Genomic DNA, 12,966 nt, shown 5'->3' with positions numbered 1-12,966 from the left:
GGAATATTTGTGAACATTAGAGCAACAAACATAAATATGGGATTTCCTTATACCTTTTTGCTTATATTATAGATCTAAGGAAAAATAAAATAACGTCATGCACAAATGGTAAGGGGGAGAGAGAAAGGGAACTCCCCAATTTGAAACCTTTTATGGTTCCTTGTTATGTGCTTCTACCATCATACCTAAGAACTTAACAATTAATGAGAAAAAAATGTGACATATGGAATCCCTATGTTAGTCTCCACTATGGATAGAAAAATATAGAGATTGATCCAATAATCATCACTACAAATGAAGTTGAAGTTAAGTGGCCCAAATCAAATTTATAACTTGTAGATATTCCAATATGAATAAAAATATCTCTAGATAAATGGAACTAACTCTTTCATGTTCCTTAGCTAGGCTGAAATTAAGCACCATAGCTAATATTATTACCTTTATGGAGTGAAGGCTTTCTTGGGCCATTTCTACCATGCCATGAATCTATTTGTTATGCAAAAAGCTAAACTATTCATTGTGAGATAACATATGAGAATAATATCCTTACCTTGTTGGCCATTATTTACTAGATTGAATTGCATAGAGAAACTAGTCTATAGTATTCAAAAGCTTCATGGTTGTTCTTATTATAAATGTGAGCTATAAAGGTTGAATTTAGGGCTCCCACCACTTTCTTAGAGGATATTGATTCATCTACTACTCCCAGTGACCCATCCTGTATCCTATCATGATGTCCCAAGTAGAATTCCATTGTATCCCTTTTTACCTTTTCAAAGGATTCCATTCTTACCTTTAATTCTTCTCTATAGACTTATGCTTCTTGATCCTCATTTTATATATCTCCCATGAGCCTTGGAAAATGAGGAGTCATTTTCAATGTCTTCAATATTTTCCCTCATTGGAACTTGAAATATCCTTTCAAAATGCCCTACTCTTGCCTTTGTTATCTCCTAGAGTCTTTGTTAATTTTGAAAGACAATGGTATGTTCTATGCTTAGACAATTTTACTTCAATTTCCTTATTAGCCCAATATTAATATCCAGTTTAGCAATCACATCAACTTGATAGTAAAATGCAGAGTAGAACATAAACAATAACAGTAGAAGACAAGAGGACACACGATATGTCACCAGCCAGGGACAAAACCCAATGTGGGGAAACCCTTGATCAATTCTTCTTATAGTTCTTTAAAAGTTTAGCAGAGATAGAGAGTACAATATGAAATATTCACTTGCCCAATCACAGTGAAATCTGATAAGTAAAACAAAAGAAACAGAAAGCCCTAACTAGAAAGTCAACACTGGTCAACAAGGCAGATTTTGACCTCGAAAACAACTCGGTCAAACTTGGTCAACTCGACCTCCAACAACAAGTCAAATCATCCCAAAAATAATTTGAAAAGTCTAGTCAAATCTAGTCAACAAAAGTCAACGCTGGAGTAAACCCTAGCACAGTCAACGCTAGTCAAACATAGGTCAAACAACCTTGGATTTCGTGCCCATAACTACAACCTTCCCAAAAAGAAATACCCCACACAAAACCGTAGTCAAATATGGTCAACACTGGTTAAAACAACCTTCTGCAGTTTTCGGTCAACTTTGGTCAACGCAGGGACAACAAAAGAACAATCCCTTCTTCGCACTTGTGGAGAGACAGAAGCCTCAGAAATCAGTACCCAATCAAGAAGAGGGAGATGTGTGAAGTGAGTGAAATGTCCAAATGAGGAGGAGACACTGTTTCTTTATATGCAAATGTTGAGGATGAATAGATGTGATTGTTGGGCTTCTGAGCTTACATTAGTTTGCTGGCTGACCTTGACAATTTATCCATAATCAAAATAAATTCATAATTCCATTTGTACATGTCAGAATGAGATGATCTTTAGATCAATCCTACACCTCTCGAAGAGAGGAATCCAATAAACATATGAGCTGTCCAAGGTGAAGTTTGGTCCTAGTTGCCAACATTAACACTCCATCTCAACTAGGGAGAACTTCACATGCCAAACCATCTGACAATTTGTACCATCACTGTCTTTTCTCTGTTGAACAATGAAGAAAGAAGAAATGATCGAGAATGTATCATACCATGCTCCACTGACCCGAAGTCAGTCTCCAATAATAGAGTGTCATACCACTCTTAACTGACCCGAAGTCAGTTTCCATTGATTCCATATCAATATCAACATCCTAGCATAGAGAGTATGGTAGCACATGAAGCATCCATCAGTAGTACTATTGTCCATATCCTCATTTCCCTTCTTATTGGCTAGATGAGAGGTACTTCCCATGAGTCCTCGACTGTATAGGTAGGATGTGCCGATAGGAGAAGGTGAACCACTTATCTTGCTCATATGCCATAGGAGAAGGTGAACCACTCAACCTATGTGAATGTCACCATGGGGTATCACAGAGGAAGGTGAACCACTCAACCTATGCGAATGTCACCATGGGGTATCATAGAGGAAGGTGAACCACTCACCCTATACATCGCACACCATTAGGGAAGGCAAACCACTCACCCTGTACATCATGCACCATTAGGGAAAGGTGAACCACTCACCCTATGGTCGTTCATCACTCCAAGAAGTACCCCTAGCCCCTTGGAGCTCCTAGAGCTCAACATCCATCTCATACGGGACCCTCATAAGAGGGTCTTTCCAAGACTCCAAGTCGTTCATGGAAGGTTAAGAATTTGACCTTCCCTAGGGGCTTCATAAGAATATAAATGACCTGATCATTAGTCCCAATGTGTTGGAGCCTTATTTCTCTCCGTTGTACCATATCCCAGATAAAATGGTACCTGATATAAATATGCTTGGAGTGGCCATGAAACACGGGATTATCTAAAAGACGAATCCCACTCTGGCTGTCACAGAAGATCATAGTGGTATCCAACACATGTCCAAACAGCTCACTAAAGAGCTTCCTCAACCAAACAGCTTCACAGGAGGCAAAACTAGCAATGATGTATTCAACCTCAACGGTGCTCAAGGCAAACGACTTCTACTTCCTGCTCATCCATGATATCGAAGCAGAACCTAGAGAGAAGCAACATCTAGATGTTCTTTTACAATCCACCATACTTCTAGCTCAGTTTGCATCAAAGTAACCATGGAGCCTCACATTCTCGATAGTGTATCTTAGTCCATAAGTGATTGTGCCCTGAAGATATCTCAAGAGATTCTTGGCAGCAATCCACTGTATGTGATGAGGCTCAACCATAAATTGACTCAATGTATTCACTGCAAAACATATGTCCGGACAAGAGTTCACCAAGAACATTAGGCCCCCCACGAGTTGAAGATACTCTTAAGGATTTCCCAAGATGGGCCCAACAACACTTCTGCATAACTTCTTGAAGTTAAGTTCCATCGGGGTAGTCTCAGACTTGCAGTCCACCATCCCAAATCTTTCAAGTATGTTCACAATATATTTTCCTTGAGAAAGGAAAATCTCACCTGGCTTTTGCTAGAGTTCCAACCCTAGGAAGTAATGCATCAATCTTAGGTCCTTCATCTCGAATTCGGAAGCCAACTCCCTCTAACATTGATGAATAAGAGGGTCTGCACCTGTCACAAAGAGATCGTCCACATAGAGTACCAAGATGAGAGGTCTATCATTGTCAACCTTAAAGTAAAGGTTTGGATCAACTTCACTTCTCTTAAATCCTAGCTTCATTAGATAGTTATTGATCCTCTCATACCAAGCCTAGGGTGCTCGCTTCAATCCATAGAGGGATTTCTTCAACCTGCAATACATGTGTTTGACGATCTTGAACTTCAATATCCTCAGGTTGTTGTACATAAACTTCCTATTTTAGTGAACCATGCAAGAAGGAAATTTTGACATCCATCTGGTGTAGATTCCATCCTTGCGAGGCAACAAGGGCAATGATCGAACAAATGGTGGTGTAGTGGGCAACCGGTGCAAATATCTCATCATAATCTACACCTTCTTTTTGAGAGATGCCTCGAGAAACGAATTTGGCCTTGAACTTTTCAACACTTCCATCAGCTCCATGCTTGATCTTGTAGAGCCATTTTGAGGTGACAACAGATTTGTCCTTGAGTCTAGGGACCACATCCTAAACATCATTCTTTATAATTGACTCATACTCTTCGTTCATTGCATCCTTCCAAACTTGGTGCTTTGCAGCTTCTTCGAATGTGCAAGGCTCAGATTGAATAATGGCGCTCATTGCAGTTAAGTACCCTTGGTACCTATTCAACTTCTTGCTTTCACGAAATGTCCCCCTAGGTGCAACATGTCTCTCGGCATCTTCGAGAGTCTCCCTAAGCAATGAGGGTCTACTTTTTGAGGAGGAGGGCTCATGAGTGGGTGGATCAATGGGATCCATTGGTTCTTCAACATCGGACATTGGCTCATCCTGAAAATATATTGGCACATGAAAATATATGGGACTACCAAAAATTCTAAAGTGAGAAACATCATGTTTCTTACCGGTGAAAACTTCTCCGGGTGTTTTGGAGTCCAACGCTTGATGAGGGCATCTATTTTGAACATACACGATGATGTATGCAACTTCGGCCCATAAGAACTTCGGAAGGCTTTGATCATGAAGCATGGCACAAGTGGCTTCTACGATAGAACGGTTCTTCCTTTCAACAACACCATTTTGCTTAGGAATATATGCGGCAGTAGTCTCCCTCTTGACGCTAACTTCTCTAAAATAATTTTTGAACTCATTTGATTCATATTCGGTTCCATTATCGGTCCTCAATATTTTGATCTTCTTCCCAATTTGGTTTTTGACCAAAGATTTGAAAGAATAGAACCATGAGAATACTTCGTCCTTATTCTTCTATAAATACATCCAAGTCTTGCGAGAGAAATCATCCATAAATATAGCATAATATAAATATCCTCCTAACGAGTTCACGGGCATTGCACCAGATAGATTAGAATGAATCACTTGCAATATGTCAATAGTCTTGCTATTACTTGAGGGGAATGGTCCCTTTGTATGCTTTCCTTTGGCACACCCCTAACAAACACATTCATGTTCTACTTTAAATTTGGGCATACTTGTCACCATCTTCCTCACATCGAGTAGAGCCTTATAATGTAGATGAGCAAACATCTAGTGCCATAATTCGGATTGAAGTGGTGTTGCAAGACATAACTCCCAATGGGCTTCCTCCAACTTGATATAGGCTATCAGCCCTAAAGCCAAGCATAAATGCATCTTTGAAATTTTTATTCCACACATGTACCTTTCCATCGATGAATGCCACCTTGAATCTTTGTCCTCCATCACCGAGATAGATACCAGGTTCTTCTTTAGATTAGGTACATATAGTACTTCTTGTAGATGAATGGTGTTACCTTGATTCAATTGAAGAGCAACATTCCCAACTCCATCCACGGGATAGGTGGAATTGTCTCTAAGGATAATTTACAAATTTGTATCCCTATTTGAAGGCATATTTAGTTCCACCATCCTTTTTTCTTATTGAGAACATCTAGTTAGAAATTCTTCAAAACCTGGAATATTTTCGTTGTTAAGAATAGTAGTGTTGAACACGTGCTATTCACGAGGGATTCCTCCAAGGGAAATGAGAGTAAGCTCCCTATCAGCAATAGATTCTCCAATCGAAAGAAGATAATTTTTTATCTCAGAAATCCTCATGAAGTAGGATTGAATATCTTCATTTCTTCCCTTCTTTATATCCTTCAGCTTGTTCTTGAGGAAAATAATTTGGTTTGCATTGCTAGATTTGAACATGCCAACCAACCTGTCATATATCTCTTTTGATGTGTTCAAATCGAAGATGTAAGCAACTAAATGCTTATGAATATAATCCTTGATGATCTTCTTGGCTTTGACTTCACCCTTATTTTACTTTGTCTTAGTAGCAACAGGTGCATTTGAAGGAGGTTCCGAAATATTTCCGCGCACATAATCCATAATGTCTTGCTCTTATAATGTCAAATCAAGAGACATCTTCCATGCATGATAATCAAACTTATCATGATAATCTAACTTGATAGTAAAATGCAGATAAAACATAAATTATAGTAGAAGACAAGCCAAGACAAGAGGACACGAGATATGGCACCAGCCAAGGACAAGCCCCAATGTGGGGAAACCCTTGATCAATTCTTCTTATAATTCTTCAAAAGTTCAGCAGAGAGAGAGAGTAAAATATGCAATATTCACTTGCCTAATCACAGTGAAATCTAATCAGTTCCACATCAGAATAAGAAAGCCCTAACTAGAAAGTCAATGCTGGTCAACAGGGAAGATTTTGACCTCCAAAACAGCTCAGTCAAACGCGTTCAACTCGGCCACCAACAACAAGTCAAATTAGCCCAAAAAATAGTCTAAAAAGTCTAGTCAAATTTGGTGAAAAAAGTCAACGTTGCAACAAACCCTTGCACAGTAAATTCTAGTCAAAGAGAGGTCAAACAACCTTAAATTTCATGCCTAGAACTACGGCCTGCCCAAACAGAAATACCCCACACAAAATCACAGTCAAAGATGGTCAACACTAGTTAAAACCACCTTCTGCAATTTTTGGTCAACTCTGGTCAACGCATGGACAACAAAAGAACAATCCCTTATTCGCACGTGTGGAGAGAGTGAAGCCTCATAAATACATACCCAATCAAGAAGAGAGAGATGTGTGAAGTGAGTGAGGTGTCTAAATGAGGACGATGCACCTTGTATTTATATCAAAACATTGAGGATGAATAGATGTGACTATTGGGCTTCTGAGCCTACATTAGTTTGGTTGTCGACCTTGACAATTTATCCATAATAAAAATAAATTCATAATTCCATTTGTACATGTTAGAATGGGATGATCTTTAGATAAATTCTACACCTCTTGGAGAGAGGAATCCAATAAAAATATGAGTTTTCCAAGGTGAAGTTTGGCCCTAGTTGCCAAAATTAACAATGTTCATAGCTCTGTTTCATCATCCTTCCTTATGTTCCATATACCGTGTATATATTTCCTATGTTTTGCATAATTTTAGAGGAATTTTGTGCTAATCCCCCTTTTGTGACCCATTTTGTCATACTTTTCATCCTTCCTTTGGAATTTTATCATTCCAATTGTGTTCTCTTCTATCCCTCTATCCCCAATTTGGATTTCTCCTCTTTAGAAAGGCTTCCTTCCTTGTTCCGTTCAAATACATTTATAATTTGAGGTTCGACCTCTAGTAACTGCTTTTAGATATGAGATGTTTTTTTCCCATTCTTTTGCTACCTTTTCAATTTCTTTATATTTTATGCAACTTGATCCATAATTGAGTTTCCATGTTAGGAATAAAATTTCATCTAATTCTAACACGCCAAACTCTTGAAATACTCATTTTCCAGCCATTTAGTATTAGATTTAAGGGATTTTGGGGTTTTCCCCCTCCTTTGTAATATGTACAGGATTGGTAGGTGATCTAAAGCTCCACCATCCCTCACCCATGGCTTTATTTTTTCAAAGTTATCCATGACCTTTTATCCACCTTAAACCTATCCATCCTTTTAGAAACCCCTCCATTCCCACGCCTAAAATTCCTTTAGGTGGGAACTAACTTAATGGATTCTACATGACATAGACCTAATTCTTAAAACATGTGTGAAAAGCATTCTACAAAAGGATTCAATGTACCATTTACTACCCATATTTCTCTTGTTTTGATGATAAACTATTCCTTCCCAAAATAACATTGTTAGCCTTCAACCAACACAAGGTGTAAATATTATCAGAGAAGACACCTCTATCTTCTCATAGACCATAAGGATTGATAGTGGAAAAGGATTTTCCAAGTTCCTTAAACTATAATTAAGATTGAATGCCAACATATAAAAGCAAATATTGTATAAGATTTATAGAGTTATTCCATCTGGGTAATATGCCTTTAGAGCTCTAAAATATAGAGAGAAAAACTACACCCATTTAGGGAAGAAGGCCCCCGCGCATTGTGTCTTGGATCATAATTACTTTATGCTTAAGAAAGGAAAAAAAAATCTATTGAAGGCTAGATTTTTGTCGGTTCTCCCTATCCTTTTTCCATTTAAAGATACAACAATCATGGGTTAACCCTCATTGAGTCACTCCCTACTCTAAGGCACCCCCCAATTGTCATTTGTTTCTCTTACATAATTTTCTTTTCCTTCTTTGTTGTTGTTGACATAAAGGATTTCCTACCCACTGAAGAATCTCAACTAGAGTCTAGACCTAGTCCCATATCTATCACCTGCTCTTCATTTTGTTGGTTTTCTTCCCCAAATCTCAGGTTATATGTTGTAGGCTTTCTCCCTATAGCTTATTGTTTTTATATATATAAAAAGATTGAAGTGGAACTAACTTGGGTAGTGCCTTTAGACTCTTGTGGTTTAAAATTCACTTTCCCTTGGCTCCTTTCGATCATAGTTCTTCTACTTTTGGTGGAAGGTATATTGTTCCCGAGGGAATATTAGGGGAGATTTGCATAACCATTATGTTCTTATAACTTGGAGATCCTACAAGGCCCTCTACCTTAGAGTACATTGAGGACATATTAATATTATACAAGGATAAGTGGGGATTTTTTGTTTTTGTTTTTGGGAATACCTTTATTGTGAGTAGGCTCCAAATTATCGAGATTTATCCAAACTATATCCCATTTTTTCTTCAAAATATATCTTTACTTTGAAACATATACATTTGGTGGTCCCTCCATACCTTTTTCCAATAATATTAGGAGAAAAATCATCATTCTTAGTTATATTAACCACTAGACTTTCCAAACTCGGGACTGTTTCCTTATACACAATAGTTACATTGTTGTAGACTTGGGAGTTTTCTTTTAAATTGATTCTTTTAGGAGGGAATTACAAATTTTCTCCATTCCCACCTTCTCTTTGAACTTGTACATTACATTATTTCAAAATATGCCCATAATTGTGACAAGTTAGCCACCTAAAGAAAATCTTCTAGGAGTCCATAATATGGTTGGATTTCGTTTTTCCCCATTCAATCTCTATCTCCTTTGGGGGATCTTATTGAATGTCTAGATGCACTAGGGCTTTGTGTTGGAAATAATACTGAGAGGGGGGGTGAATTAGTATTATCAAGTCAATTAATTTTCATTTCACAATCAGATTTGTATACGTAACTTTAGTTAGTTAAAACTATGTATATACGCAACTGTAGTTAAGGAAACTAGCGTACAACCTGCAGACTTATAATTTAATTTATTCTTCAGATGTTGATCATTAATTTGTGCATCAGAACCATATAAACAATAACTAGGTATAGAAAAATAGAGCACACAAGAACACAAGATATAAGGTGGAAACCCAATGTGGGTGAAAACCACCTGTTGCGATTCGTCTCTATCTTCTTTTAATAAGAAACTTCATTTTACAATATTTCTGTACTGGTGCAGCCTTATACCAGTACGCAGGCTTCTAACTATAGAAGGCTACAACCTTCTGTCGTTCTCCAGACTCTCCTGGAAGGGAGCTACAACCCCATTAGCTCTTGTACTAGCTGATGTACTAGTACGTAGGTGTTGGCCTACAGAAGGCTACAACCTTCTCTTTTCTTCCAGGGATCACGCTTCATAAATTTTCAGACTGGATCCATCAATAACAATAATCAACCATCAAATACATCTGCATCAACCAATCTCCTTTGCACCAATCAAAACTGAATCAAACAATCACTTCTCTGAAAGCTGTAACCAGAATACAGTAACAGTAACCAGAAACCAATCCTGAACCCAAAACACTGTAGCAATAAACAGAAGTAGCTAAAACATATTTCATGAGACGTATGCTACTTCAATATGTAGAACTTGCGTGCATACGCTTCTGTATTATGGCAAACCTGCGTATATTCAGTTTCGTAATACCCAACCAGTGTGTATACGCGCCTTTGCTATGCTGAGCCTGCGTACAGATCTATAAAAGATAATCTATCCTTTTCAATTATTCAGACATTAGTTATACCCAGATTATCATATTTATAGATCAAGTTATGCGCCAAATATAACAAATCAAAATCACACAAAGATACTTCTCTTCAAGTCTTGAGATCTTGACCCATCAATAGAACTTATCCTTCTTCCAATGCTTAGGTTCCTCCTTGATTCAGATCCAGCTATGCACCATAACCCAATGACCAGTATTCTAGATCTTTCTCTTCATAAGATATTCAATCCTTGAGTCCCTTTGCCTAATAATCTCCTTCCCCTTTTATAGTCTTAGGCCTTACTCAATACCATGGTCCAAAACCACTTAGAATCATTACTTGGGACCCAATACCTGTGTTCAACACTTTGGATGAGATACCATGGTCCAAAACCATAGGTCCAAATACCAAGGACTAAATACCATGGACTAAAAACAAGTTTTCCCACATGTACGCGCTTTTCCTTGCATGAAAGTGCGTGCGTACGCATATGCGCCTTTTGATTGACGATCTCACGTGTATACGCGACTTGGTTAAGTGGAACCTGTGTATATATCTTTTTCTTTCATTCTGGGAGCTTGAACTGTGATCTGTCATCTGAGTGAGTTGCCAAGTGAGTTTCCATCAAGGACAATACCTGTGCCATAGTGCCAAAATTGTGTCATAATGCCAACAATCTCCCCCTTTGGACTTGATGGCAACCCCAAGATACTCAAAGTCATTCTCCCCCTTTGTCATCAAGGGCAAAGGGTTATGCTACCCCTGAGTACATGCTGAAATCTTTGCTCTGCTGTGCCGTCCATGCTCCCCTTGACTGTAGGCAAGGTCAGCAAAAAGATGTTTCTACAAGAAAGAACATGACTCTATACATCATAAATGACCTTCCTATCACCAAAAACTCATACATACATCCATCTCCCAACCAAGTGGAGATTGACTCATCCACCCAACCAAGTGGGGATACACCAAAAGTTTACACATGATAAAACAAGAACATTACATCATCCATCCCAGGCATAGTGGGGAAACCAAGATAGGTCGTTACATGACCTTGATAATAAAAGAAATACATGACATAGAGACTAAATATCTAAGACAAGACTATGATAGTCATCAACAACTAACATCAGCAGCATCTGTCAATCATCATCAAGACCAGCAACCATGATCTCCCTCTGCACCTGTTCCACCTGAAACAAAAACAACTGTGAAAATGAACCAAGATCTTCTAAGATAATGCCAAAAATGCATTATTAGAAGTATATGCTCCCCCTGAACCTGTGCTAGATGGTCTCTATCAGACCCATATCAGACTCTTTTCATCCTGAGTCTGGCCCCACTGTTTGTCTTCAAACCAACATATACGCGACTGTATCCATAGAAATTGACGTATGTACGCGGATATGCTTCATCAACCTCACGTACAACCACTATTCTTTGAAACAGATAATTTCAATAGAGAGATGATGCATCAACTACTCCCAGCTTCTGTCTGAGGTATTCAAATGTCTCCCTGGGCAGTGGTTTGGTGAATATATCAACAACCTGTTCCTTGGAGGGAACATACTCCAATATGACTTTTTGTTCAAGCACTTGTTCCCGGAGAAAATGATATTTGATAGGTATGTGCTTGGTCTTCGAATGCATGACTGGATTCTTTGAAATACTGATTGCACTTGTATTATCACAAAAAATGGAGATAGGTGGAGTACAAGTGATTTGTATGTCTTGCAATGTTTGCATCATCCAAAGGAGTTGTGTGCAGCAAGATGCAGCAGCCACATATTCTGCTTCAGCTGTAGATAATGCAATTGAGCTTTGTTTCATGCTGAACCAAGATACTAATATGGAACCCATAAACAATGCACCACCACTAGTGCTTTTCCTGTCATCCACGCTTCTTGCCCAATCTGCATCTGTATATGCATGAAGTGTGAGATTTGTATCTCTAGGATACCATAAGCCATAATTTTGTGTTCCTTGAAGATATTTGAAAATCCTCTTAACTGCCTGAAGGTGTGCTTCCTTTGGATTTGCTTGGAATCTTCCAACTATTCCCACTACATTCATGATGTCTGGTCGGGTACCTGTCAGATAGAGCAGACTACCAATCATGGATCTATAGGTTGGTTGATGTACTGCTGCTGATTCATCATTTGTGGCAAGGCTGCATCCTGTTACCATATGGGTACATACTGGTTTTGAATCTTCCATGCCATATTTCTTCAAGATCTGCTTGAGGTACTTGGTTTGTGATAGAAAGATACCTTCTTTGTTTTGTTGGACTTGTAAACCTAGAAAATATGTGAGCTCACCAAGTAAGGACATTTCCAATTCTTTCTGCATCACCAAAGCAAAGTTTTGACTCATGGTTTCTTCATTGCTACCAAAGATGATATCATCAACATACACAACAAGTATTAGAAATTTATCATTGTCAATTTTTATATATAGATTGCTATTTGTTGATCCTTTTGAAAAACCTTGTTGATGGAGATATTTGTCCAAACGAAAATACCAAGCCCTTGGAGCCTGTTTAAGGCCATAAAGAGCCTTTTTGAGTCTGCATACAAGTTTTGGATCATTTCCAAGGATGAATCCATTTGGTTGCATAATGTACACTTCTTCTTCTAAGTCTCCATTTAGAAAGGCATATTTCAAATCCATTTGATATACTTTGAACTCCTGAAAGCTAGAAAGAGCAAGGAACATTCTTATGGCATCAAGTCTAGCAACTGGTGCAAAAGTTTCTTCAAAGTCTATACCTTCTTGTTGAGCATACCCTTTATAAACAAGTCTGGCCTTGTTTCTAATAACATCTCCATTTTCATTCAGCTTGTTTTTGAATATCCATTTTGTCCCTATGACATTCTTATCATTTGGTCTAGGAACCAACTCCCAAGTGTTATTCTTTTCAATTTGCTTAAGTTCTTCATTCATGGCCTTGGGCCAATATTCATCTTTTCATGCTTCACTTACATTTTGTGGTTCAATGGAGGAGAGAAATGCTAGATAGCTTGAAGCTTCTGAAATAGTTC

The sequence above is a fragment of the Pinus tabuliformis genome, chromosome 3_1 (genome assembly GCF_031772625.1).
Source record: "Pinus tabuliformis cultivar Carrire ecotype Pingquan chromosome 3_1, CPIR1, whole genome shotgun sequence".
Lineage (NCBI taxonomy): Eukaryota > Viridiplantae > Streptophyta > Pinopsida > Pinales > Pinaceae > Pinus > Pinus tabuliformis.
The sequence above is the reverse complement of the archived record's forward strand: the minus strand, read 5'-3'. Positions refer to the sequence as shown.